The sequence below is a fragment of the Eubalaena glacialis genome, chromosome 16 (assembly GCF_028564815.1).
Source record: "Eubalaena glacialis isolate mEubGla1 chromosome 16, mEubGla1.1.hap2.+ XY, whole genome shotgun sequence".
In the NCBI taxonomy this organism is placed as follows: domain Eukaryota; kingdom Metazoa; phylum Chordata; class Mammalia; order Artiodactyla; family Balaenidae; genus Eubalaena; species Eubalaena glacialis.
Window position 1 is genome coordinate 23423249 of NC_083731.1, and position 25405 is coordinate 23448653.

Here is a 25405-nt window from a genome sequence, read left to right on the forward strand (position 1 = left end):
GGAGGGAGACGCAAAAGGGAGGAGATATGGGGATATATGTATATGTATGGCTGATTCACTTTGTTATAAAGCAGTAACTAACACACCATTGTAAAGCAATCATACTCCAATAAAGATGTAGGGAAAAAAAAGGAATTCCAACTCAACCAACATAAATTTGAAAAATAAATAAATAAATCACACACACAAAAAAGAAGAAATAAAAATAACCTAATGGATGAAGAGGAGGCTGTTGGATCCAGGAACATTTGTCTGGTAGTAGGGATGCAATATGGTGGATAACTAAAGGATGTGTGTAAAAGAATCATGACAGGAAGCTATTTATGGACTGGCTAAAGCGATGGCACCTTTACTAAATGAAACAAAGCAACACTAGGAACCTGACTCTGCTTCCTGCAGGTTTCAGAGCCCAGCCAGCCTCATTTGTTAGGACCTGGCACCACCCCCAATAACTATTGCTCTTCTGTCTCAATTTAAATTTACTGTTTTCTGTTCCAGTTATGTATTTCCCTGTTTTGGTTTCAAGGTTGGTTAAATAAATATCTAAGACATGTTTTTCTCACATTTAGTCCAGCATCCCCATGTGTTTGTGTGTGTGTGTGTGTGTGTGTGTGTGTGTGTGTGTGTAGGGTGGAGGTGGGAGTTCAGTTCAAAGTACTGACCAGAATTGCCATACAACAAAAATATCCAAATTGTAAAATTTATAAAATTTATAAAATTTTACTTAAAAATACCCAGGAAATACACAGATCAGGGAAAGGGAAATGATTCACCATTAGGTCTAGTATATCTCTGATCTGATACCATTTTAACATTTTATCAGCTGGATGAAATATGGAAAAGTATATGGTCAACTGGAAGGGGGAATATAATTTCATTACTGTATATTTTTATGAAATACCAGCAAATTTTAATTTAAAATGATATCAGACTAGTAGTACTTGGAGCTTCTTCAAGTTTACATCAAAATCCCAATGGAAACAAAGAAAAATAGTCACAACATTCATGAAGTTAAAGACACTGTATAACCAGGATTATGTTCTAACAGTGTACTCTATGAACTTCAATTTTAATGAGGTTAGCTAAATTTACCCAGTTTTTCTTTAACTCATTTCATAACTGAGCTTTCAGTCTTGAAACTGGCTGGCTGATTTCTCTCCAAGGGAAATTAATTACTTCTATTTCTGTGCTGCTGTAGAGATACTTTGTATTTCCCATACCATTTACTTAATTCTGCTTTGCAATGGAGTACATTTGGTTAGAATCTGTCTCACTAATGAACACCTTGAAGTTGAGGAAGCATGTATTGTCTTTGTATTTCCTGCAGCACTCTTTATGAGTACTGCACTTGAAAATGATTGTTCAATTATTGAATGAAATTTTGTTATCAGAATGACATTATAATAGAGAGCAATTAAATAATGTTTCATTGCATGTTGCCTTAATGATTTGGGAGCTACTTCATGTAATAGAATGAAATATAATAGGCATGATTTTAAACTACATCTTAGTTAACTTGGTGGTTCATTATCCTGACATTTATAAGCCAGTGTTTATAAATATTTTTACATAAGTATCTTAGCTTGTAACTTATTACATGCTATTTCCCCATAGCTCTGAAGAAGGATGCATTTCTCTCTAAATTTAATACACAAAAAGGGAACAAAATATTTTAAAAATTGCTCCTCAACTGTCTAATTATGACAAATCTAGAGTGTAGGGTTGTATACATAGTTATTTTACTAAGTGCATTATCTAGTATTCATTATGATAATAATTCTTCAGGTGAAAAAAGGCAATCCATGTGCATAGGACTGAAGGCATTCACTGTCATGGAATGATATTTATTTCAAAATCTCTATAAATATCTTGAATCATCCACCATATATTGGTATTTTGTAGATTTTTTAAAGAATTCTTAATCTAAAGTTTAATATAAACTTGTAGTTAGAGTATTGATAAAGGTATCTATAAAATATTTGACACATGCCACGCATCTCGGGAGTCCTATCTTAAAGGGAAATATATAAAAGTATATATTTTTAAGTAAGAAATTTACTAGTCAATGATAAACCTAAATATACATTTTAACATTATGACAAATGTTTAAGAACTAAACTGTGAATGTTTTTTCTATGAAGGAGTATACCTATATTGATATTGTTTTCAATATTGATAGATATATTTATAAATACCCATTAATAGTTATAGGTATAAAATCGTTAATTAAAAATTACCAAAATAGTCATTTTAATTCAATTATTTTTAGATAATTATAAATGGATAGCAATATTACATTTTTTAAACATTTTAAATTTAGTAAGTAGTTTCATGTGATTATTTTATAACATATAATAAATAAGTTATATTATTATATGTTGCTATCTGCATTTTTCAGACACTCCAATTGAGGGTATGTGATTTTCTCAAGGTTCTATTCTTCTTCTTTTTTTTTTTTTAAATATAAATTTATTTATTTATTTATTTATTTGTTTTTGGCTGTGTTGGGTCTTCGTTCCTGTGCGAGGGCTTTCTCCAGCCGCAGCGAGCGGGAGCCACTCTTCATGGCGGTGCGTGGGCCTCTCACTATCGCAGCCTCTCTTGTTGCGGAGCACAGGCTCCAGACGCGCAGGCTCAGTAGTTGTGGCTTACGGGCCCAGTTGCTCCGCAGCATGTGGGATCTTCCCAGACCAGGGCTCGAACCCGTGTCCCCTGCATTGGCAGGCAGACTCTCAACCACTGTGCCACCAGGGAAGCCCCTATTATTCTTAAGAGGTAGAGACAGTAGCTTAACTTGAGTTGCTATGATGTCAAAATGTCATGATTATTCCATTGACCTATAATATGAATTTGTTAAGAGACTGTGTATGTAGAAGTAAATGTAATTATTTCTAGTACTATCTTTAAATTTCCACATTGCTTCTTCACTTAAAAAACAAAAGTTTTCACAACTACGCCTTTCATCACAATTCCCATTGTATTATTCTTGGAAAAGAAAGAAAAACATATCCCTGTCTACTCTGAGCTAGGGAATTTTACATATGTTATCTAGTTTAATTTTCATAATTATAAAATGTAAATGTTGCCATTTTTTATTTAATTACCTGAAAAATGTTGATTAAATAACTCAAGGTTACAAGGGTATTAATGAACAGTACCAATAATCCAACCTAGGTCTGACTCAAAAACACAACGTTTTCTAGTATTCATGCAAAAGATTAAAAAGTTCTAATCACATTCTCATGTCATAAATGCAAAAAGCAATAACTAAAATCATAACATATTAGAGTCTGGATATGTAGTAGATTAATTCAAATAATATTTGGAAGTACATGTCTCCAAGCATAATGAATTATGTAGGATAAAGAAAGCTTTCATTTATTGGCTTTCTATATGCTCATGACATTATTCATAATCCTTTGAATTGCACCAGAAACCAAACAGGCATTGTATTTGTACATGGTATATGTACATACGCATTCCTTCAATCACCTGAATTAACAATTCTTCAATTGTTCAATTATTTCTTCTATCCACTCAATTAGCTTCTAAAAACTTGCTTTTTCATTCTGTTTGTTTTTAAGTTCTCCACTACATAAAATATCGATGCACATATTTATCCAATATGTTATTAACTACAAATTTTCAGTAACGATATAATGACAGCAAGAGATCTTCACGTTAAGAAATTTAATACAATAGTAATGTTGGGCTTGTTTCACCAATGACTGCAGAAACATACAGATAATTTGTGATTATGACACAGTTAACCATCTATGAGTGATTGCAATTTTTTTTTTTCCATTGTAGATATAAACTAGATTCTGGCTTGAGAGAACTAAACTCTAACCAAAAACTTGACTCTCTAATCATAATTAACTCCAAAGACTATAATGTAATTTTTAACATAGTGTCATAGCTTTTTATTTGGAAAATTTACAGAATTTCTTTACTGGGCACATTTTGGATTTTACCATTGAAGTCAGACAATTGGATTATTTAACATAAAACTGTGCTAAACTCCACTAAAAATACAGTACAGTTTTTGTTAATCTCTGTAGAGTTTATGCTTTACTAAATTATTTAATTAACAAAAAACAAAATGTTAAAAAATGAACTCTTTCTACCTTTAGTGAATGATTGATATGTTAACTCAGTATCAGTGTCTGTCATTGATTTACTCAAAATGATGAGCATTCACATTTGCCTCTACTCAGTCTATATATGAAATTTGTTAAAAGCTACTACAAAATGAGAGGGGGAAAAAGCACTTATTTGATCATTTTAATATTGCTTTGAATATTCTTCTTTAAACTAACCTGCATGCATGGATATAGATCATGTGCCTTCCTAACCAAGAATGTTTGATTTGTAATTATTCCTCTTATTTGTATTACTTCTTCAGTAGGATTGAAATTTTTCTGCAAAAACTTGGATAATTTATCTGTGCCTCAGTGTACTTCTTGTACTTTTTAGAACACTCATCAAAATGCAATTTGTCGTGTGATATCCTGCCACTATGATCTTTATCTATAAGACTATAAGATCTTTATCTATAAGAACTGAGTCATTCAGAGGAGTTTTCTTTTTATATAGTAATAAGCATGTGGTAGAAATTCAGTCAATGACAGCATTTTTCAGCACTTCCCAGGTATCAAGTACTTCATCATATTTTCAGACCCCTTGTCAGCTGTTATGTCATATTTATGGGTTTCAAATACTGGGTTCCAAAAACATGACCATCTTACAACTTATATCCAAGGCCTAAATGTGTCTCAAACATGCCTGACAATGTTTTGATTCCATTAGATTATTTTCAGAAAAAAGTAGTTAAAAGGTTAGCTTCACTAGCTGAGATAATACATATGTCCCCCCCCCCCCGCCATCTTTAATGATTAGGACTGTCTAAGTACTCTACAGAGTCTCTATGCAGAAGCTACATTAATTTTTGGAATTTCAAGTGACATTAATTGAATTGAAGTGAATTTATTTAACAATAGTTATTAGTCATAAGATAAACCAAAGCACTTCAAATATAGGAAGATGATAAGAAACTGAGTATTAGAGTAAGCCTAGATTTTTTTTAATCACCTCATGCTTTTTAAATTTTACATTTTACTATCTATTATATTACAATGTTTAAAATTTTATATTGGTATCATTATATTTTTTAAATCAATTAAAAGAATAATGCAAAACATGAAACCGTATCATTTGAATTTAGCAATTAACAAACGAGTATTGCTTTATCATTAAATCAGTATTTTACTCTGTATGACTATAGATAAAAAATTATAACAAAGTTCTGAAAGTGAAAAGATACTATGATCAGGGAATTTTTCCTCCTTTTTCAAATGTTATTAAATTTCAATAAAAGTGTCCAAATTAATATAATTTTTTTAAAAAACTATCTTATTCATCCTGTATTTTGAATTCTTTTTTAGTGGTCCTGTTTTAACAATTCACATTGTATGACAGATATCCTAAATTTTAAAGGAGAATGTCCTTTATAATAATTAGTAGCTAAATTAAACAATTTTAGTGTCACTATCTGTTTTGGTATTTTTGAAAAATTCTTGCCAAAGAGGGTTTATATTTTTTCAGAAGCAAAATGTGGTAAAATGATACATTCCAATTTGAGAATTATTGATATATACTTTGAAGTGGTATCTTGTCCTGTTTGATATGTTTCCATTACCCGGAAGCAAATATGTGTCAGTCCACGTTTCTGTAGCTCAACATTTTTCAAGAAAAATGAGGTATTTTAGTTAATTCATTTCTGCTGTGGTTCATACCTATCTTTCCCATCATTTCCAAAGTTTCCAGAAAAAAACCTCAGGTAATTTTGTAACACAATTATATTGAGAAATTTAAATCAAGAAAACATTATGCACACAGCATGTATACCAAATATAAAGAGATTGCACTTTATAAAGTCAATGAGAAATTTGAAAATCCAAATTACCTCAACACCCATTCCTGGCACTCACAATTACTGCAAACTTTTAAATTTTCTTTCAGCAAAAAGTCTCATTTGATCGCTCTTCTGTTGTCATGGTTTCTGCCAACTGGAGTGCCACCTTAAAACCCCATGACTTCATGCTTTTTGAAAACCTCTGATTCCAAAATAGAACGCAGTAGAAATTTACCTAGAGGAGAAGCAGGGGTGGCCAACACCTTCAGTCTTGACAGTGAGTAGTTCCCAGCTTGTACCTCTCTGTTCTCTTCTCCAGCTTTTGAATTTCCTTCTCCGATCTGGTTTCTCTTTCTGCATGGTACTTCCCATATCACTCTGTATTGCTTCCTTATAGTCACTCTAGTATAGTAAAATATAACTACCTAATCAACAATTATGAAGTAAATAACTGCCAAATGTGATGCACTGTTCCAAACTTGTGGGATACAGTAAACAGGACAAATAAAATTCCTACCACATAGAGTTTACACTCTTGTCATAGCTGAATTTAATTACACATTCAATTTCAATGTATTGCAAAGCTTATTAAGATACATAGTTACAGATTATTTTAAAACATTTTTAAAAATCTACCAATATGTAAGCAATAGGCTATGTACTGCAAACATACATATTAAAAACAATTTTATTCGCGTTTAAACAGTTGATAATATACTGGTCAGATGATAAAATGTGAAAAAATACTGGGATATTTATACATTTGGAGATTCTAGACTCAAATGCTATTCTTGAATCTAAGCTCTGCTACTAATTGGTTCTTGAGACTCAACCCTCATCGATGATCATAATACTGAAAATAATAATGAGAATAAGAGTAATATTTAACTCATATTTAATGGAGTTAAATGAGTTAACTCTAACTCATAGAATTGCTGTGAAGATTAAATGGCATAAAAAAAGTTTTACATACAGTCTGGCACAGAACATGTGCTCAATAAATATATAATAACTTTTCTATCATAATGAGTTGAAAGAATAAATAAACTGAGCCATGTGAAAGTGAAATGTCCATTCCAAGCACAATGTACTTTCATCAAATACCAAGGGGCATTTGAAGGTGAGTTATCTGAAAATCTAGTGTTTGATTTACTAGTTAGGTACTCAAAGTTAAATTATAATATATTGTGAATTTTATGAGATAGCTGTGAAAAAGTAGAGAAATGGAAGCATTAGTGTCAGGAGCTTAAAATAAGAAAAGAAAATGAATTTCCATATTGCCAAATATTGGATTTAATAAATGGTGCTACATGTTCATGTTATCATTCTTTATGCCTCTCTGAACCTCAAACCCCACCCGTAAATGTGAAATAATGTCAACTCATTCAGTTGAGTTGATGAGTGGGGCTTACAAGGAGTTGTGCTACTCTGAACAACAAGTAAAATGCCTGCCTCATAGCAGACACTCTATTAAATGTCATATCCGCTCTCATTTATTCTTTACTGCATCTTGTTGGCGGTAGGGGTGGAAGGGATGAGAAAGAATGACTGGAATAAGAAACAGGCTTCTTACAGCCACTTGAATTGCTTTCTCAGTACATAACTCTATTGACAATATTGAAAATGCTTTTTTTCTATAAGCAAAAAATTATTTTTCCACTATAAGAAAAAACTCATAAATTTTGTTTATTTTATACATAAAGTCAAAAACAGAGAGCGAGAGAGAGAGAGATATCAACTTTATGTCAGAAAATATTATCACTGATACAACCATTCACCAGCCAATATACCCCAAGGTAAATCCCAGAATAAAATGCCTCATTTGTCTGGAGACACTGGGTTAAGTTTGTTATTTTCTGACAAACAATGAAATTTTCCTGGAACTGAGGAAGTACCATAAAATTTTTATTAGTATAGATATATAATTGAAATTTGTTACTTCTCTCACAATATTGTCAGAACTTGTAAATATGTATTTTCTTTGAATTTCTCTACCTTACAAACGATCTTTCCATATAATGTACTGTACATTTACTACTGATATGTCAGGATATTGTTGGCATTTAGCAAATACTATACAGAAGAGATTTGTTTACTCTAAGTGCTTATATTTTTAAAAATTTCTTTAGTCAAGATTTTTTGAGTATATAAAATTTTTTAAAATCTTTTTTAAGGTAATATATGTTTCACCAACAAGAAGAGATCACAATTTACTAAAGGCCTAGAATATGTCTGTGATTATGTTGCACAGTTTTCATGATAACCCTCTGAAGCATATGCTATCCCCATTTCATAGATGAGGACATACATTACAGCTAATGTAGAAATAAAAATGTGTATAATTGTTTAACAGTTATTTGTCTTTCTACATTGAAAATATATAAATAAAAAATGAGAGGATCAGAAGAAGAGAGGTGGAGAATGTGTCACCTCTAGTCAAGCAGATTGTGGGAAAATAGAAAAATGAGAGTTAATATTCACCTTGTGAAATCCATTGGCATAAAAGAAAAACAAAGAGGTCAAATTAATTAAATGTATCAGGAAGTTTTTACTTGCAATTAATAGAAATCCTAACCAAAACTGCACATAACACGAAATGGGAAGTAGGTGCTACTAATTCTTAATAATTTCATTCAGGACCTCTTGGCTTTTTGTATTTCCTTTTTGCCAGTCCTAGAATCTCTTCTGTTATCCACAGGCTTGTTATATCACGATAAAAATGGCTACTTCACCTGCAGTCCACACTTGCTTATATAACTGCATCCAAAGAAAGAAAGGGGAATGTCTCTCTACACATTTTTTCAGTAATAGTGGAAATCCTTTTCCATAGGCCAAACAGCCTAACACCCCTAATATATCTTTGGCCAGAACTGGGTCAACTTGCCAATCTCCTTAAACCAATTTCTGGCAAAGGGGAATAAGATTGCTACAGTTTAGTTCAACCATCAGTTATCCCCTGGGCCTAGGAAGGAGCCCATCTTTCCTAGACACAGCACCTTCACATTCCTAAACTATATCTAAATTATTTAGCAAGAAATAAAAAGAAAATAATGGCTTCTGAATAGACAATTAACTGTGTCTGTCACTTTAGGTATGATGGTCTTGGAAATAGGATCTGATTTTGAGTTGGGGAGTTTCTGGTTTTACTCTGTTACAAGCTGACTAGGTTCAGGGAGTAATACATTGTACTACCTCAGGTGGTGCCATATATATTGTAATCTATGTGAATGATGCTGCCTGGAGTTTCACACTATATAGCCTAGGTGGCTGTGTGCATCAGCTCTACTAGGCACAGTGTCTTGTAATGGTCTTGCAAGAGGTGTTGTATAAAATACCATAAGATCCAAAAAAACTGATATTGTGTATTGAGCACTGAGTGCCACAATTCAATAACCATTTAATATTACTAAGATATATATTAAATGAAATGTGCTGCAAAATGAGATAGTCCTTTAATATGTTTTCTAATTTAATTCTATAACAGCCTTATGAAAAAAGTAATTTAATTTTCCCCACTTACAGATGAGGAAATTGAGTGCTTAATAGTTTAAGTATCTTTCCCAGTATCACAGTTATTAAGGAATAGAGATAAGGCTGCAGCTTGTAAATATCAATTACACTATCAAATCATTGCTGTCAAATCATTGCTGTTAAACACCATTCTAGCATGTTAAAGAAATATAAGTAGGGAAAAACAGGAGTAATCAACAGGCCAGAAGAATATGAACTGGAATATAAAAGTAAATATATTGGCCATAAAAATGAGAAATAAGTAGAAAACAGTGCAGAGCTGAAAAATCCAAGGGATGTTCCTGTAGCAATACTAGCACTGATTATGAGAATGTTGGTTTCTATAAATGTTGAGAGGTGAAATGAGTCCAGAAGTAGGCAATGTGTGTCTTCAATTCAAATGTAATCATAAGCAATATAAGCAAAATATTTCAGATCTCATTGCCCTTTGTATTCTATGTGATTGCAGTAGAAGCAGTGATAGCAAGAGCAGAAGCATTTACAATTTGTTTTTAAAATTAATAAATGTATTAACAAGGAAAGATAGGGGAATTTTAAAACATCTTATATCTTTATGTTTTCAGATTCAGATGATTTTAAACCACTTTTGAAAAGGCTGCTGATGCAAACTCAATCTTTTAAAGAATGGTGTCTTTTAGAAATATTGCTTTTGAGGCCTTGTAGTCCTAACTTGGAATCTTTTCTTTGTCATGTCCTAGCTCCATTACAGTAGGGCAAGTTACCCCCTTGTGATTTCAAATTATCTGTTTATCTTGGTCATTTTGAGGCTGAAGTTCAGTAGATAATGTACGCCGTATGGCAATCCACTAGCCAGCTGGCTGCTTGGCACATACCAGGATAATTTCTCCCTCTTAATTGGAAGAAAAGCTATGAAAAAGATACCTAAATTTCTATTTGTGTTTACTTTCTTCTGTCTTTTATCTTTCTCCACATGTAACCTGCATTCAAAAATTATTTTTGTGACCTATATCCCCTAAGCAATTATAGATTCATTAACTTAAAGTAGCTTTTTTAAACAAAATGTTGTTCCTTGATATAGAGAAATACTTGTATACAATTTCTTCAAAAAATCACAGTCAACACATGCACACCACAGAGAGTTATGCATAAGGGAATAAGAAAACAAAGAGTAAATTCTTCTCTCAGACTGCTAGTTGGTATCAAGATGGCAGATAATGGCACCAGCTCTTGCAAGCAGTTAAAAAATCTTATCCATATACTTATTATATTATCTGTCTTATTCTATGTGACTGTGTGTTTACATTGCTGGCCACATTATTTGATAAGAATTATTTTTATTTTCAAGCATATTTCAAAGTTTAATATTAAATATAAACAAAGTGTATTCCAAGTGGGTTTCTACAAAACTTTCAACTTCATATAATAGAAAAATTAAAACTGAAAAAAAGAAGCTCTAAAATATGAACTCCGATTTCTTATATTTTATGAAGCAAAATTGTTAAATGGGGGGCAAAACAAAGAGCTGCATCTCAAATAAATATACTGTACAATCTAGTATGTAAATTTCCCACTGAAGAATATGAAAGTCATAATCTCAGTGTAAGAACCTTCTAAACTATAACACTTTAAGTACATGAAGAATTTATTATGTTGTCATTAGCTTTCTCATATAGCTGTATAAAAATAAAAACTTTTACACATCAACAGCAGCTCTTGGGTCTTACTATTCCAAAAGACTAAGTTGTACACTACATATATATATATATACTAAATGAATATGATCTTTTAATTTAAATCTTAGCAGTTTTTCAAAGATAAGGATCAGATTCAATATCTATAGATTTAAAATTTCAAAATGGAGCAAAATAATGTTAAGAGATAAAAAAGTAAACTAGTTGTGTAAAGTACACTGTTAAATCTCCTAATAGATTTAGTAATTTTCTTATTGTACAATATCTGCTCCTGTAATCTGGAAAACACCAGGAATGTAATCATCACTATCAATATGACAGTAGCTTCGGGAATTCCCTGGTGGTCCAGTGGTTAGGACTGGGTGCTTTCACTGCCATGGGCCTGGGTTTGATCCCTAGTTGGGGAACTAAATCCCACAAGTCACATGGTGCAGCCAAAAAAAAAAAAAATGACAGTAGCTTAGATTTTGGAAGCAAAGACTTTTCCACATTGTGTTTTAAGAGTGCAAAGAAAATGAACTTTGGTGTCCAATTAACCTGGGATTTCAAGAGTTGTAATGTTGGGTAAAGTCAGTGAATTGACTCCATTCTACTTTCTAGTGCATAACTGAAGGAGTTGGCATGACCATAGTATGGTTCAGATTCAAATATCTATTTCAATTAAAAAGGAAGGTGAATTAGGGTTCATACATATGTATATATATATATGACTCACTATACGGAATTGGCTTACATGATTATGGACCCCAGGAGATTCAAAATCTGTAGTGTGGGCTGACATGGTTGAGGTAGAGGAGAGCCAATGTTCCAGTTCTAAGCCGAAGGTAATCTGCTGGAGAATTCCCTCTTGCTCAGGAAGGCCAGTCATTTCCTTCTGTTCAAGCTGATTGTGTGAGGCTGACTCACATTATGGAAAGCAATCTGCTTAACTCAGAGTTCACTGTTTTAAATATTAATCTCATCCCAAGACACTCTCCAAGTTGACATATGAAACTGACCATTACAAAAAGTAAAGATTTCAAGTGGAGGTCAGCAAAATGGTCAGATGATTTATTAAGATATGAACACTGGAATTAAATGGAGGTTAATTTCTTGCAATTATATAATTGCATAAAAATATATTTATTTTGTTACTTTTCTTCAAGTAAACTTCATCGTATGGCTCATGATTTAGCTTTTGTATACAATTTTAAAATATTGTTTATTTTTTTATTCATATCCCTAACAGAGAATAGGGTAATAAAGGCAACCAGGGTGAAATTTGAATTTACTAGCAGCTCTTTTTTTTTTTAATTTTTAAATTTTTTTTTTTTTTTACGTCTTTATTGGAGTATAATTGCTTTACAATGTTGTGTTAGTTTCTGCTGTATAACAGTTAATCAGCTATACGTATACATATATCCCCATATCCCCTCCCTCTTGCGTCTTCTTCCCACCCTCCCTATCCCACCCCTCTAGGTGGTCACAAAGCACTGAGCTGATCTCCCTGTGCCATGCAGCTGCTCCCCAATAGCTAGCTATTTTACATTTGGTAGTGCATATATGTCACTGCTACTCTCTCATTTCATCACAGCTTACCCTCCCCCCCCACCCATGTCCTCAAGTCCATTCTAGGTCTTTATTACTGTCCTGCCCCTAGGTTCATCAGAACCATTTGTTTTAGATTCCATATATATATGTGTTGGCATACGGTATTTATTTTTCTCTTTCTGACTTACTTCACTCTGTATGACAGACTCTAGGTCCATCCACCTCACTACAAATAACTCAATTTCATTTCTTTTTATGGCTGAGTAATATTCCATTGTATATATGTGCCACATCTTCTTTATCCATTCATCTGTCGATGGACACGTAAGTTGCTTCCATTTCCTGGCTATTATAAATAGCACTGCAATGAATATTGTGGTACATGTCTCTTTTTGAATTATGGTTTTCTCAGGATATATGCCCAGTAGGGAGATTGCTGGGTCGTAGGGTAGTTCTATTTTTAGTTTTTTAAGGAACCTCCATACTGTTCTCCATAGTGGCTGTATCAATTTACATTCCCACCAACAGTGCAAGAGTGTTCCCTTTTCTCCACACCCTCTCCAGCATTTATTGTTTGTAGATTTTTTGATGATGGCCGTTCTGACCAGTGTGAGGTGATACGTCACTGTGGTTTTGATTTGTATTTCTCTGATGATTAGTGAGGTTGAGCATCCTTTCATGTGTTTATTGGCACTCTGTATATCTTCTTTGGAGAAATGTCTGTTTAGGTCTTGTGCCCATTTTTGGACTGGGTTTTTTGTTTTTTTGATGTTTAGTTGCATGAGCTGCTTGTATATTTTGGAGATTAATCCTATGTCATTTCCTTCATTTGCAAATATTTTCTCCCATTCTGAGGGTTGTCTTTTCATCTTATTTATGGTTTCCTTTGCTGTGCAAAAGCTTTTAAGTTTCATTAGGACCTATTTGTTTATTTTTGATTTTATTTCCATTTCTCTAGGAGGTCGGTCAATTGAATCTTGCTGTGATTTATGTCAGAGAGTGTTCTGCCTATGTTTTCCTCTAAGAGTTTGATAGTGTCTGGCCTTACATGTAGGTCTCGAATCCATTTTGAGTTTATTTTTGTGTATGGTGTTAGGAAGTGTTCTAATTTCATTTTTTTACATGTAGCTGTTCAGTTTTCTCAGCATCACTTATTGAAGAGGCTGTCTTTTCTCCATGGTATATTCTTGCCTCCTTTATCAAAGATAAGGTGACCATATGTGTGTGGGTTTATCTCTGGGCTTTCTATCCTGTTCCATTGATTTATATTTCTGTTTTTGTGTCAGTACCATACTGTCTTGATTACTGTAGCTTTGTAGTATAGTCTGAAGTCAGGGAGCCTGATTCCTCCAGCTCCGTTTTTCTTTCTCAAGATTGCTTTGGCTATTTGGGGTCTTTTGTGTTTCCATACATACTGTGAAATTTTTTGCTCTAGTTCTTTGAAAAATGCCATTGGTAGTTTGATAGGGATTGCATTGAACCTGTTGATTGCTTTGAGTAGTATAGTCATTTTCACAATGTTGATTCTTCCAATCTAAGAACATGGTATATCTCTCCATCTGTTTGTATCATCTTTGATTTCTTTCATCAGTGTCCTATACTTCTCTGCATACAGGTCTTTTGTCTCCTTAGGTTGGTTTATTCCTAGGTATTTTATTCTTTTTGTGCAATGGTAAATCGTAGTGTTTCCTTAATTTCTCTTTCAGATTTTTCGTCGTTAGTGTATAGGAATGCAAGAGATTTCTGTGCATTAATTTTCTATCCTGCAAATTTACCAAATTCATTGATTAGCTCTAGTAGTTTTCGGGTGGCATCTTTACGATTCTCTATGTGTAGTATCATGTCATCTGCAAACAACGACGGTTTTACTTTTTCTTCTCTAATTTGGATTCCTTTTATTTCTTTTTCTTCTCTGATTGCCATGGCTAAAACTTCCAAAACTGTTGAATTATAGTGGTGAGAGTGGGCACCCTTGTCATTTTCCTGATCTTAGGGGAGATGGTTTCAGTTTTTCACCATTGAGAATTATGTTGGCTGTCGGTTTGTCATTTATGACCTTTATTATGTTGATGTAAGTTCCCTCTATGCCCACTTTCTGGAGAGTTTTTATCATAAATCGATGTTGAATTTTGTCAAAAGATTTTTCTGCATCTATTGAGATTATCATATGGATTTTATCCTTCAATTTGTGAATATGGTGTATCACATTGATTGATTTGCATATATTAAAGCATCCTTGCATCCCTGGGATAAATGCCACTTGATCACGCTGTATGATTCTTTTTTTTTTTTTTTAAGCATCTTTACTGGAGTATAATTGCTTTACAATGGTGTGTTAGTTTCCACTTACAACAAAGTGAATCAGCCATACATACACATATATCCCCATATCTCCCCCCTCTTGCATCTCCCTCCCTCCCGCCCTCCCAATCCCACCCCTCTAGGTGGTCACAAAGCACGGAGCTGATCTCCCTGTGCTATGCGGCTGCTTCCCACTAGCTATCTATTTTACGTTTGGTAGTGTATATATGTCCATGCCACTCTCTCACTCCGTCCCAGCCTACCCTTCCCCCTCCCCGTATCCCCAAGTCATTTCTCTAGTAGGTCTGCATCTTTATTCCCGTCTTGCTCATAGGTTCTTCATGACCATTTTTTTTTATTAGATTCCATATATATGTGTTAGCATATGGCATTTGTTTTTATGTTTCTGACTTACTTCACTCTGTATGACAGACTCTAACTCCATCCACCTCACTACAAATACCTCCATTTCATTTCTTTTTATGGCTGAGTAATATTCCATTGTATATATGTGCCACAACTTCTTTATCCATTCATCCGATGATGGACACTTAGGTTGCTTCCATGTCCTGGCTATTGTAAATAGAGCTGCAATGAACATTTTGGTACATGACTCTTTTTGAATTATGGTTTTCTCAGGGTATATGCCCAGTATTGGGATTGCTGGGTCGTATGGTAGTTCTATTTTTAGTTTTTTAAGGAACCTCCATACTGTTCTCCATAGTGACTGTATCAATTTACATTCCCACCAACAGTGCAAGAGGGTTCCCTTTTCTCCACACCCTCTCCAGCATTTATTGTTTCTAGATTTTTTGATGATGGCCATTCTGACCGGTGTGAGATGATACCTCATTGTAGTTTTAATCTGCATTTTTCTAACCATTAATGTTGAGCATTCTTTCATGTGTCTGTTGGCAATCTGTATATCTTCTTTGGAGAAATGTCTATTTAGGTCTTGTGCCCATTTTTGGATTGGGTTGTTTGTTTTTTTGATACTGAGCTGCATGAGCTGCTTGTAAATTTTGGAGATCAATCCTTTGTCTGTTGCTTCATTTGCAAATATTTTCTCCCATTCTGAAGGTTGTCTCCTCGTCTTGTTTATGGTTTCCTTGCTGTGCAAAAGCTTTTAAGCTTCATTAGATCCCCTTTGTTCATTTCTGTCCTTATTTCCATCTCTCTAGGAGGTAGGTCAAGAAGGATCTTGCTGTGATTTATGTCATAGAGTGTTCTGCTGATGTTTTCCTCTAAGAGTTTGTTGGTGTCTGGCCTTACATTTAGGTCTCTAATCCATTTTGAGTTTATTTTTGTGTATGGGGTTAGGGAGTGTTCCAACATCATTCTTCTACATGTAGCTGTCCATCCTCCCTAGCACCACCCACCGAAGAGGTCGTCTTTTCTCCACTGTACACTCCTGCCTCCTTTATCAAAGATAAGATGACCATATGTGCATGGGTTTATCTCTGGGCTTTCTATCCTCTTCCATTGATCTATATTTCTGTTTCTGTGCCAGTACCATACTGTCTTGATTACTGTAGCTTTGTAGTATAGTCCGAAGTCAGGGAGCCTGATTCCTCCAGCTCCGCCCTTCCCTCCCAAGATTGCCCTGGCTATCCTCGGTCTCCCGTGTTTCCATACAAATTGTGAAATTTTTTGTTCTAGTTCTGTGAAAAATGCCAGTGGTAATTTGATAGGGATTGCATTGAATCTGTAGATTGCCCTGGACATTAGAGTCATTTTCACAATGTTGATTCTTCCAATCTAAGAACATGTTATATCTCTCCATCTATCTGCAGCATCCTCAATCTCCTTCATCAGTGTCTTGTAATTTTCCACATATAGGTCTTTTGTCTCCTTTGGTAGGTTCATTCCTAGATATTTTATTCTTTTTGTTGCAGTGGTAAATGGGAGTGTTTTCTTAATTTCACTTTCAGATTTTTCATCATTAGTGTAGAGGAATGCAACAGATTTCTGTGCATTAATTTTGCATCCTGCTACTTTACCAAATTCATTGATTAGCTCTAGAAGTTCTCCAGTAGCATCCCCAGGATTATCTATGTATAGTATCATGTCATCTGCAAACAGTGACAGCCCCACTTCTTCTTTTCCAATTTGGATTCCTTTTATTTCCTTTTCTTCTCTGGTTGCTGGGGCTAAAACTTCCAAAACTATGTTGAATAACAGTGGTGAGAGTGGGCAACCTTGTCTTGTCCCTGATCTTAGTGGAAATGTTTTCAGTTTTTCACCATTGAGGATGATGTTGGCTGTGGGTTTGTCATATATGGCCTTTATTATGTTGAGGAAAGTTCCCTCTATGCCTACTTTCTGGACGGCCTTTATTATAAACGGGTGTTGCATTTTGTCAAAAGCTTTCTCTGCATCTATTGAGATGATCATATGGTTTTTCTCCTTCAATTTGTTAATATGGTGTATCACGTTGATTGATTTGCGTATAATGAAGAATCCTTGCATTCCTGGGATAAACCCCACTTGATCATAGTGTATGATCCTTTTAATGTGCTGTTGGATTCTGTTTGCTAGTATTTTGTTGAGAATTTTTGCATCTATGTTCATCAGTGATATTGGCCTGTAGTTTTCTTTCTTTGCGACATCTTTGGTTTGGTATCAGAGTGACGGTGGCCTCGTAGAATGAGTTTGGGAGTGTTCCTCCCTCTGCTATATTTTGGAAGAGTTTGAGAAGGATAGGTGTTAGCTCTTCTCTACTTGTTTGACAGAATTCACCTGTGAAGCCATCTGGTCCTGGGCTTTTGTTTTTTGGAAGATTTTTAATCATAGTTTTAATTTCAGTGCTTGTGATTGGTGTGTTTATATTTTCTATTTCTTCCTGGTTCAGTCTTGGAAGGTTGTGCTTTTCTAAGAATTTGTCCATTTCTTCCATTTTATTGGCATATACTTGCTTGTAGTAATCTCTCATGATCCTTTGTATTTCTGCAGTGTCAGTTGTTTCTTCTTTTTCGTTTCTAACTCTATTGATTTGAGTCTTCTCTCTTTTTTTCTTAATGAGTTTGGCTAATGGTTTATCAATGTTGTTTACCTTCTCAAAGAACCAGCTTTTAATTTTATTGATCTTTGCTATTGTTTCCTTCATTTCTTTTTCATTTATTTCTGATCTGATCTTTATGATTTCTTTCCTTCCGCTAACTTTGGGGTTTTTTTGTTCTTCTTTCTCCAATTACTTTAAGTGTAAGGTTAGGTTGTTTATTTGATATGTTTCTTGTTTCTTGAGATAGGATTGTATTGCTATAAACTTCCCTCTTAGAACTGCTTTTGCTGCATGCCGTAGGTTTTCGGTTGTTTTGTTTTCATTGTCATTTGTTTCTAGGCATTTTTTGATTTCCTCTTCTATTTCTTCAGTGATCTCTTGGTTATTTAGTAACATATTGTTTAGCCTCCATGTGTTTGTATTTTTTACAGATTTTTTCTTTTAATTGATATCTAGTCTCATTGTGCTGTTGTTGGAAAATATACTTAATTCGATTTCAATTTTCTTAAATTTACCAAGGCTTGATTTGTGACCCAAGATATGATCTATCCTGGAGAATGTTCCATGAGCACTTGAGAAGAACGTGTATTCTGTTGTTTTTGCATGGAATGTCCCATAAATATCAATTAAGTCCATCTTGTTTAATGCATCATTTAAAGCTTGTGTTTCCTTATTTATTTTCATTTTGGATGATCTGTCATTGGTGAAATTGGGATATTAAAGTCCCCTACTATGATTGTGTTACTGTTGATTTCCCTTGTTATGGCTCTTAACATTTGCCTTATATATTGAGGTGTTCCTATGTTGGGTGCATAAATATATACAATTGTTATATCTTCTTCTTGGATTGATCCCTTGATCATTCTGTAGTGTCCTTCTTTGTCTCTGTAATAGTCTTTATTTTAAAGTCTATTTTGTCTGGTATGAGAATTGCTACTCCAGCTTTCTTTTGATTTCCATTTGCATGGAAATCTTTTTCTATCCCCTCACTTTGAGTCTGTATGTGTCCCTAGGTCTGAAGTGGGTCTCTTGCAGACAACATATATACGGGTCTTGTTTTTGTATCCATTCAGCCTGTCTGTGTCTTTTGGTTGGAGCATTTAATCCATTTACATTTAAGGTAATTATTGGTATGTATGTTCCTATTATCATTTTCTTAATTGTTTTGCCTTTGTTATTGTAGGTCTTCTTCTTCTCTTGTGTTTCCCGCCTAGAGAAGTTCCTTTAGCATTTGTTTTAAAGCTGGTTTGGTGGTGCTGAATTCTCTTAACTTTTGCTTGTCTGTAAAGGTTTTAATCTCTCCATCAAACCTGAATGAGATCCTTTCCGGGCAGAGTAATCTTGGTTGTAGGTTTTTCTCTTTCATCCCTTTATAGTCCTGCCACTCCCTTCTGGCTTGCAAAGTTTCTGCTGAAAGATCAGCTGTTAACCTTATGGGTATTCCCTTGTATGTTATTTGTTGCTTTTCCCTTGCTACCAGCAGGTATTTTTAGTTCAAATATGATTTCAGTAAAGATTGGAGTTATTGGCTAAAGTGAAATTTAGGTCGTAGGGTAGACTTCATATTACTCTTATTTAAATAACCTTAAGAATCATTTTTAAATAGCTATTTACTTCTTGTGTGTTCAGCATTAGATTAAATGTAGAGAAAAAACACTCTACCTTTTCAAAAACTAGGTTACAAAATTAAACAATATACAACAAGAGCATTGCAATGCATTTTTTAAAATGTGAGTTAGTTAAAATTAGGAAAGAGAGTATGAACAGTGTGGTAAGAGAGCAACCAAGAAACAGTATCAAACGTATGAACAGTGAAAGAGACTACACAACACACATGAAATCCACATTTCTGATAGGACTACTGAATTTTACATCCTTGCCAAGTCATAAATGATAGAAAATTGGAGACAGATTGATCTTTTCCATCCTTCAACTGTGCAGTCCTCTATTTACAATCTCCATGACAACTTCTGGTAGAATTCAGTTTAAAAAAAAAAGTAAAAACAAACAAAAAAGCTGTTACAGTAATTACATTTGACTAACCTAGAATAAAAAACAAACACAGAAATTTATTCTTGAGGAATATTTTTACCATGTTTTTTCTAAAATTTCTCATTGTACAAATCAGGTAGGTATAAAGGCAATTTAACTTTGTGTTCTTCCTATTTTCTTAATCCTAACTGTGTTCTTGTTTCTGGAAAGAAGAATATTATGCCAGAGGATACACAACACCTGCTTATGACCTTAAGTGGGGTTTGCAGATGGTCAGAAATAAAACAATGACTCCCAATGCCCATGGAAATGTGAGAAATACAGCTGTGTATAGCCATCACAGCTTGTTATTTTCTGATGGTTGGTTGTCTGTGATTCCCCCTTTTGGAAAATTTTAAATTATAAAAGCAAACACCTGTTTAAATAACTCACAGCACATCATTAATTCAAACTACTACAGGGGAAAAGCTATGTTCATCCTTGAGATTTAGCTTTCCAGATGATACACAATTCAAGTAGTAACAAAAGTAAATAAGAATTATTAAAATATCATTCTCAGCTTATAACTGAAAATGTCCACTGACATCACAATAAAAAATGATTCTTCATATACAAAAAGGAAAATCTATATCTTTCTTGTAGGGGGTATCAGTCATTAAAGTCTATTTTTTAAGGGAACTGTGCTATTGTTTACAAATATAGGACATTTTATATAAACACTAATATGCTTGTATTTTGTCTAAATCTTAAAAAATGCATTATCACTAATTTATACACACAAAATGGCTTTTTAGGAGGTGGACAGCTCTCCATAGAATTCATTAAATTACTGGTTATAATTTCACTTCAGATGACCTGAAAGTTAATTAAATGACTATTCCTCAGTTTTTATAACTGTAGGAAGTTCTACAGCATCAGAATCGATTTGATTAATTGTCACTTGAACCTTCAAAACCACAGTAGTTTACAGAGTTGAAACATTTTTATCTAATTATTTAAGAATTGGTAAGCTAATAAATATATAGTTATACTTAGGACTCAAAAAGTTATACTTAATCATTATTTTGTTTGTTTAAAACATGTAAATGTACATTCACATATCAGATTTTGAATGTGGATCCAAAGACTTTTCTTCCTGTATGGGTTTCTCTTCATACATGAGTTGGAGTCTTGAGTGGTAAATTTTGCATAAACAATATTCAGAAATTTCATTTTTCATTTTAAAAATTTGAAAGTACACATGGATCAATTTTAAAGCAATCCAAGCCTAGAATCCTTTTAGATTTTCACACTTTACCAATTTTTTTAGTCAACTCACTCACTCACACCTACAAAGATGCTTTAGCAGTTCCCCTTTATTGTGTGTTTCCACAATTTTCATGGACAAAATTATTTGTCTTTCTTATGGATATTTAATTTATTTATGAAAAATTTAACTAATCTTAATGATTGTAAAAACAAGCACAACATAAACAGGGGAAAGAAAAAAAAAAACAGGGGAAAGCACAAACACCTAACCTTAAGCACACTGTTCAGCTGGGAAAAAAAGGGAAAGCAGAAGTGTTCAGACCTTTTGGAGGAAACTTCTGCCACCAGTTCACCTTTGTATAAAAATCAATCAGTGTGTTTTCCAAGGCAATGGAAAGTGGCCAAAGTTTGGCAAAGAGGCTTTTTAATGTGATTTGATCATTAATTGTTTTATCAATTCAGATGTTTTTATATTGGGGAATCTGAGTAAAGTAATTGAATTTGGGTTACTTGCTCTTCTTTGGTGCAGTGCCTACCAGGTATATTTCATTAATTCAGGAAACTGTTGTTTATGTTCTTAGGCAGTAAAACTTTGTGTAATGTGGATAAATGAATGGATCACTAGTAATCTGACACTGATGTTATCCTACTCATCCTTCCAAAATCAGCCCCATCACATCTTTCCTGACCCATTCAGACAGAGATCAGTGAAGATTCCATCTGCTCTCATAGCATCTTGTGCATACTCTCATTTAGCAGAGGTAAATCTTTGCTTAGTCTACTTCCCAAATCAGTGATGAGCATCTCCTTTGACTCCCTTGTGATTTGTAATACAGAAGGTGCCCAGTCATTGATGGTGTATATCATTATGCAGAAATGCAAAGATTGTAATCTTCCCATGTTGTTCTGTTATGATAACTAATGTGGAATTAACTTTATGGTTCTATTAATTCTTCCAATCAAATGTGGCACAAACTAATAGGGTACACCCACACACCTAAAATGTATGGATATAATAAGCTTAATTAAATCAGGTTAATTTATAAAAAGTTTTAATATATAGAATATATTATATTGTGGTTACAGAACATGGTTTTCTTGGGTTAAAATTCTCCAGTACAATATTTTATTTCAAATCAATGTAGAAATTTAAAATATATGTGGAGAGTTAACTTTTTTAAATTTCTGGTATAATGATGGTAATAAATAAATTCAAGATAAATTAAAACATGGATGTTTAACATGAGAAACAATATTTTTAAAGACTGTGGCAAGGGCTCTCCTCAGAAAAAGTACTGGACCAAAGGTATAGAAATTGGGATAAGATTTAGAAGTGGCAGGCACAGATGGTTCTGATGCATGGATTCAAAAATGTCCAGGGAGCTCTCTCTAGAGCAGTGGTTTTCTACCAGGATTGATTTTGTAGCCCTAGGTAACTTTTGGCAATATTTGACCTTTTCAGGTTGTCACAGTTGTTGGGGGGTGAGGGTTGTTACTACTACTATATAGTGGGTAAAGGGCAGAAATGCTGCTAAATATCCTAAAATGCTCAAGATAGCCAACCACACTGCCCCCTAAAATGAATTATTCAGCCCAAAGCACAAATAGAGCCAAGTTTGAGAAATCCTGCTGTAGAGGTGATGACCACAAAGATGACAATGATGATGTTTATTTCATTATTAATCTTCCCTGAAAAGACCATGATATGTTTCTATCAATTATAATTATAATATATTTCTATATTTTAAAAGATGTTAGATTGTGAAATTTATTTTTAAAACGAATTCATTTATTTACTGTTATTCCATAAGAAAACATTTTTGCACTCATTCATATTCTAATACCATTTCCTGAGTATGAAGGAAATGGATGAAATTATAACCAACTCACTAAAACTCATACATACTCCTAGATGTACCCTTCAATCATATGAATACCACTTGAATTGCAGATAATAATTTATATCCTTTGGTACTTAGCATTGTGAATAAATTGCATTAAAATACTTGGAGGACTTTCTGTTCTTCTTTGTTCAGACTTCAGGCAGATGGCTGTATAGCTGAAGTCACCTAACTATATTTTTTATATCCCATCTCTTGACATGACTCGAGGACTTCAGTATACATCCACAGTAATATTTTTTCTCTCCTTCAATCCTACTCGTTTTTACATCAGCAAGTGTTCATATGTTCCTGGGTATGGAACCTGTTCAGTGAATACACACACACACACGCACACACGTGGCTGTTTGTACATATATATATATTTTCTCTTTTGTAAACAGTGCTTATACATATGAAAATTAGAGTACTTACCATGAGATAAAAATTAATGCTTTAAATTTACAATTTAGTAATGTTGAAACCAAACTCTCATTTCATATTTCTTGAACTTTATCATTTCTTATTAATTCAGTGTTATTTTTAATAACTGAAAGTAAAAGAAACAAAAGAGTGATGATATTTAGACCTGTGGGAGGGTACAGCATTTAAATCTATTGTTTTACATTTTTATACACAACATTCAGATCATATATTCAAATATTCAATAGATTATATTATTTTAATTGCATGCTACATAAAATTATAACCTAGTTTGGTGCTAATATTTTATTCCATTTAAAAAAAATAAAATTTCTCTGAGGTACATAATATTTTACTAGAATGAGTCATTGAAAAGTGTAAACAATTTTTAAGAATATTTTAATATGATAAATCATGGGAATGTTATAAATGTTTTCTCAATATTGAGGTACTGATTATCACACATATTTTGGAAGGATAAACATAAATACAGGATTTGAAGAGGCTAGTGAACTTGTGTCTGACTTCACAACTGCAGGTAAATCTTGGATGAATATACTGCTGAAAGGCAGCTGAAGATCTTAGGACATTTGGAAAAGCAGTCAGGGGTGAAATAACAATTGCTTTCTTTCAGTGGAGCATGGATATTTCATGATGAGACATATTAATCTTTGATATTAGTAAAAAGAAACTCATTTCTCTTATTATATCATGAGAACTTTTTTTCTTTTTTTAAACTAATTAACCCTTTAGGTGCCTTAGTGCAGTGGGCTAGTATCATCTTTTTTTTTTTTTTCCTAAAATAAGATGTTCTTAATGGCAAGATAAAATTTTTCCAAATGAAGTTGAGCAAGTTATGTTCTATAAGAATTGTTTTCATCTAAGGAATGAAGATATTTCAGCTATAAAATTTATCCAGTATCTTAGTTATATTGCTTTCCAATCATAAAAAGAAGGAAAAATACTTAATTTTTACATTCATCAAACATTTATAGACAAGAAATCATTGTTCAGATGAGTGAAATATTTATGTATTTGTTTTAAAATATTTATTTAATATACACTATGTATAATATAGAGTGCGAAATGCTAGATTTCTATATTTTTAAAAACATGCACAGACTTTGCCCTCACAAAGCTTAACTTTAGCAGGAATCACAAACTTTAAACAAGTATTTATAACAAAGTAGAAAGACATTGACTGGTTTAGACTTTAGGGAAGACATTCCCTCAGAAGTTAAGTTTTCCAAGAGAAAATCAAAATGAGAAGAGTGTTCTCTTCAGAGAAAACTGTAGGTAAATGCATTAAGGCAGAGATACCATGATGTAGTAGAGAAATGATATTTCCAGTATAGCTAAATACAGAAAGATGGAGAGACAGGGTTAGGGGAGAGGGTATGTAACTAAGGTAATAAGATATGTAGATTCATCTAGATTCAATTTTTATATCATATTTGCAGTAAAATATACTAAAAGAAAACCCCAGACCTTTATAATAATGCTTAAATTGAACTTTGCTCAATTTAAGTATTTTTTTCCATTTATAATATGCTAGCCTTTGGATAAGTGCTGTAGAAATATTTTCAAGTTTAAGTCTCTCATAAAAACCTGAGTTTCGTACTATTATTACCTTAATATACAATAAAGGGAACTGAGACACAGGAAGTTAAATCAACAGTGCTGGAACTGGGATTTGAATCCATAAGATTCGTATTGACACACTGTTAATTACTATGCAATTCAAGATTGCACAAAGTTTAATTCAAATAATATCCAAATTACACAGATGGTCTTTCTCAATTATTTTTCTATTCAACATCCATCCATGAACTATCCCCTATTTCTTTCCATACAATTATCAAACAATCTTTGAGTAAGTACCTGATATGTCCCAGGACCTGGGTTAAACCTGAGGTTCAGAGATGCATGACAG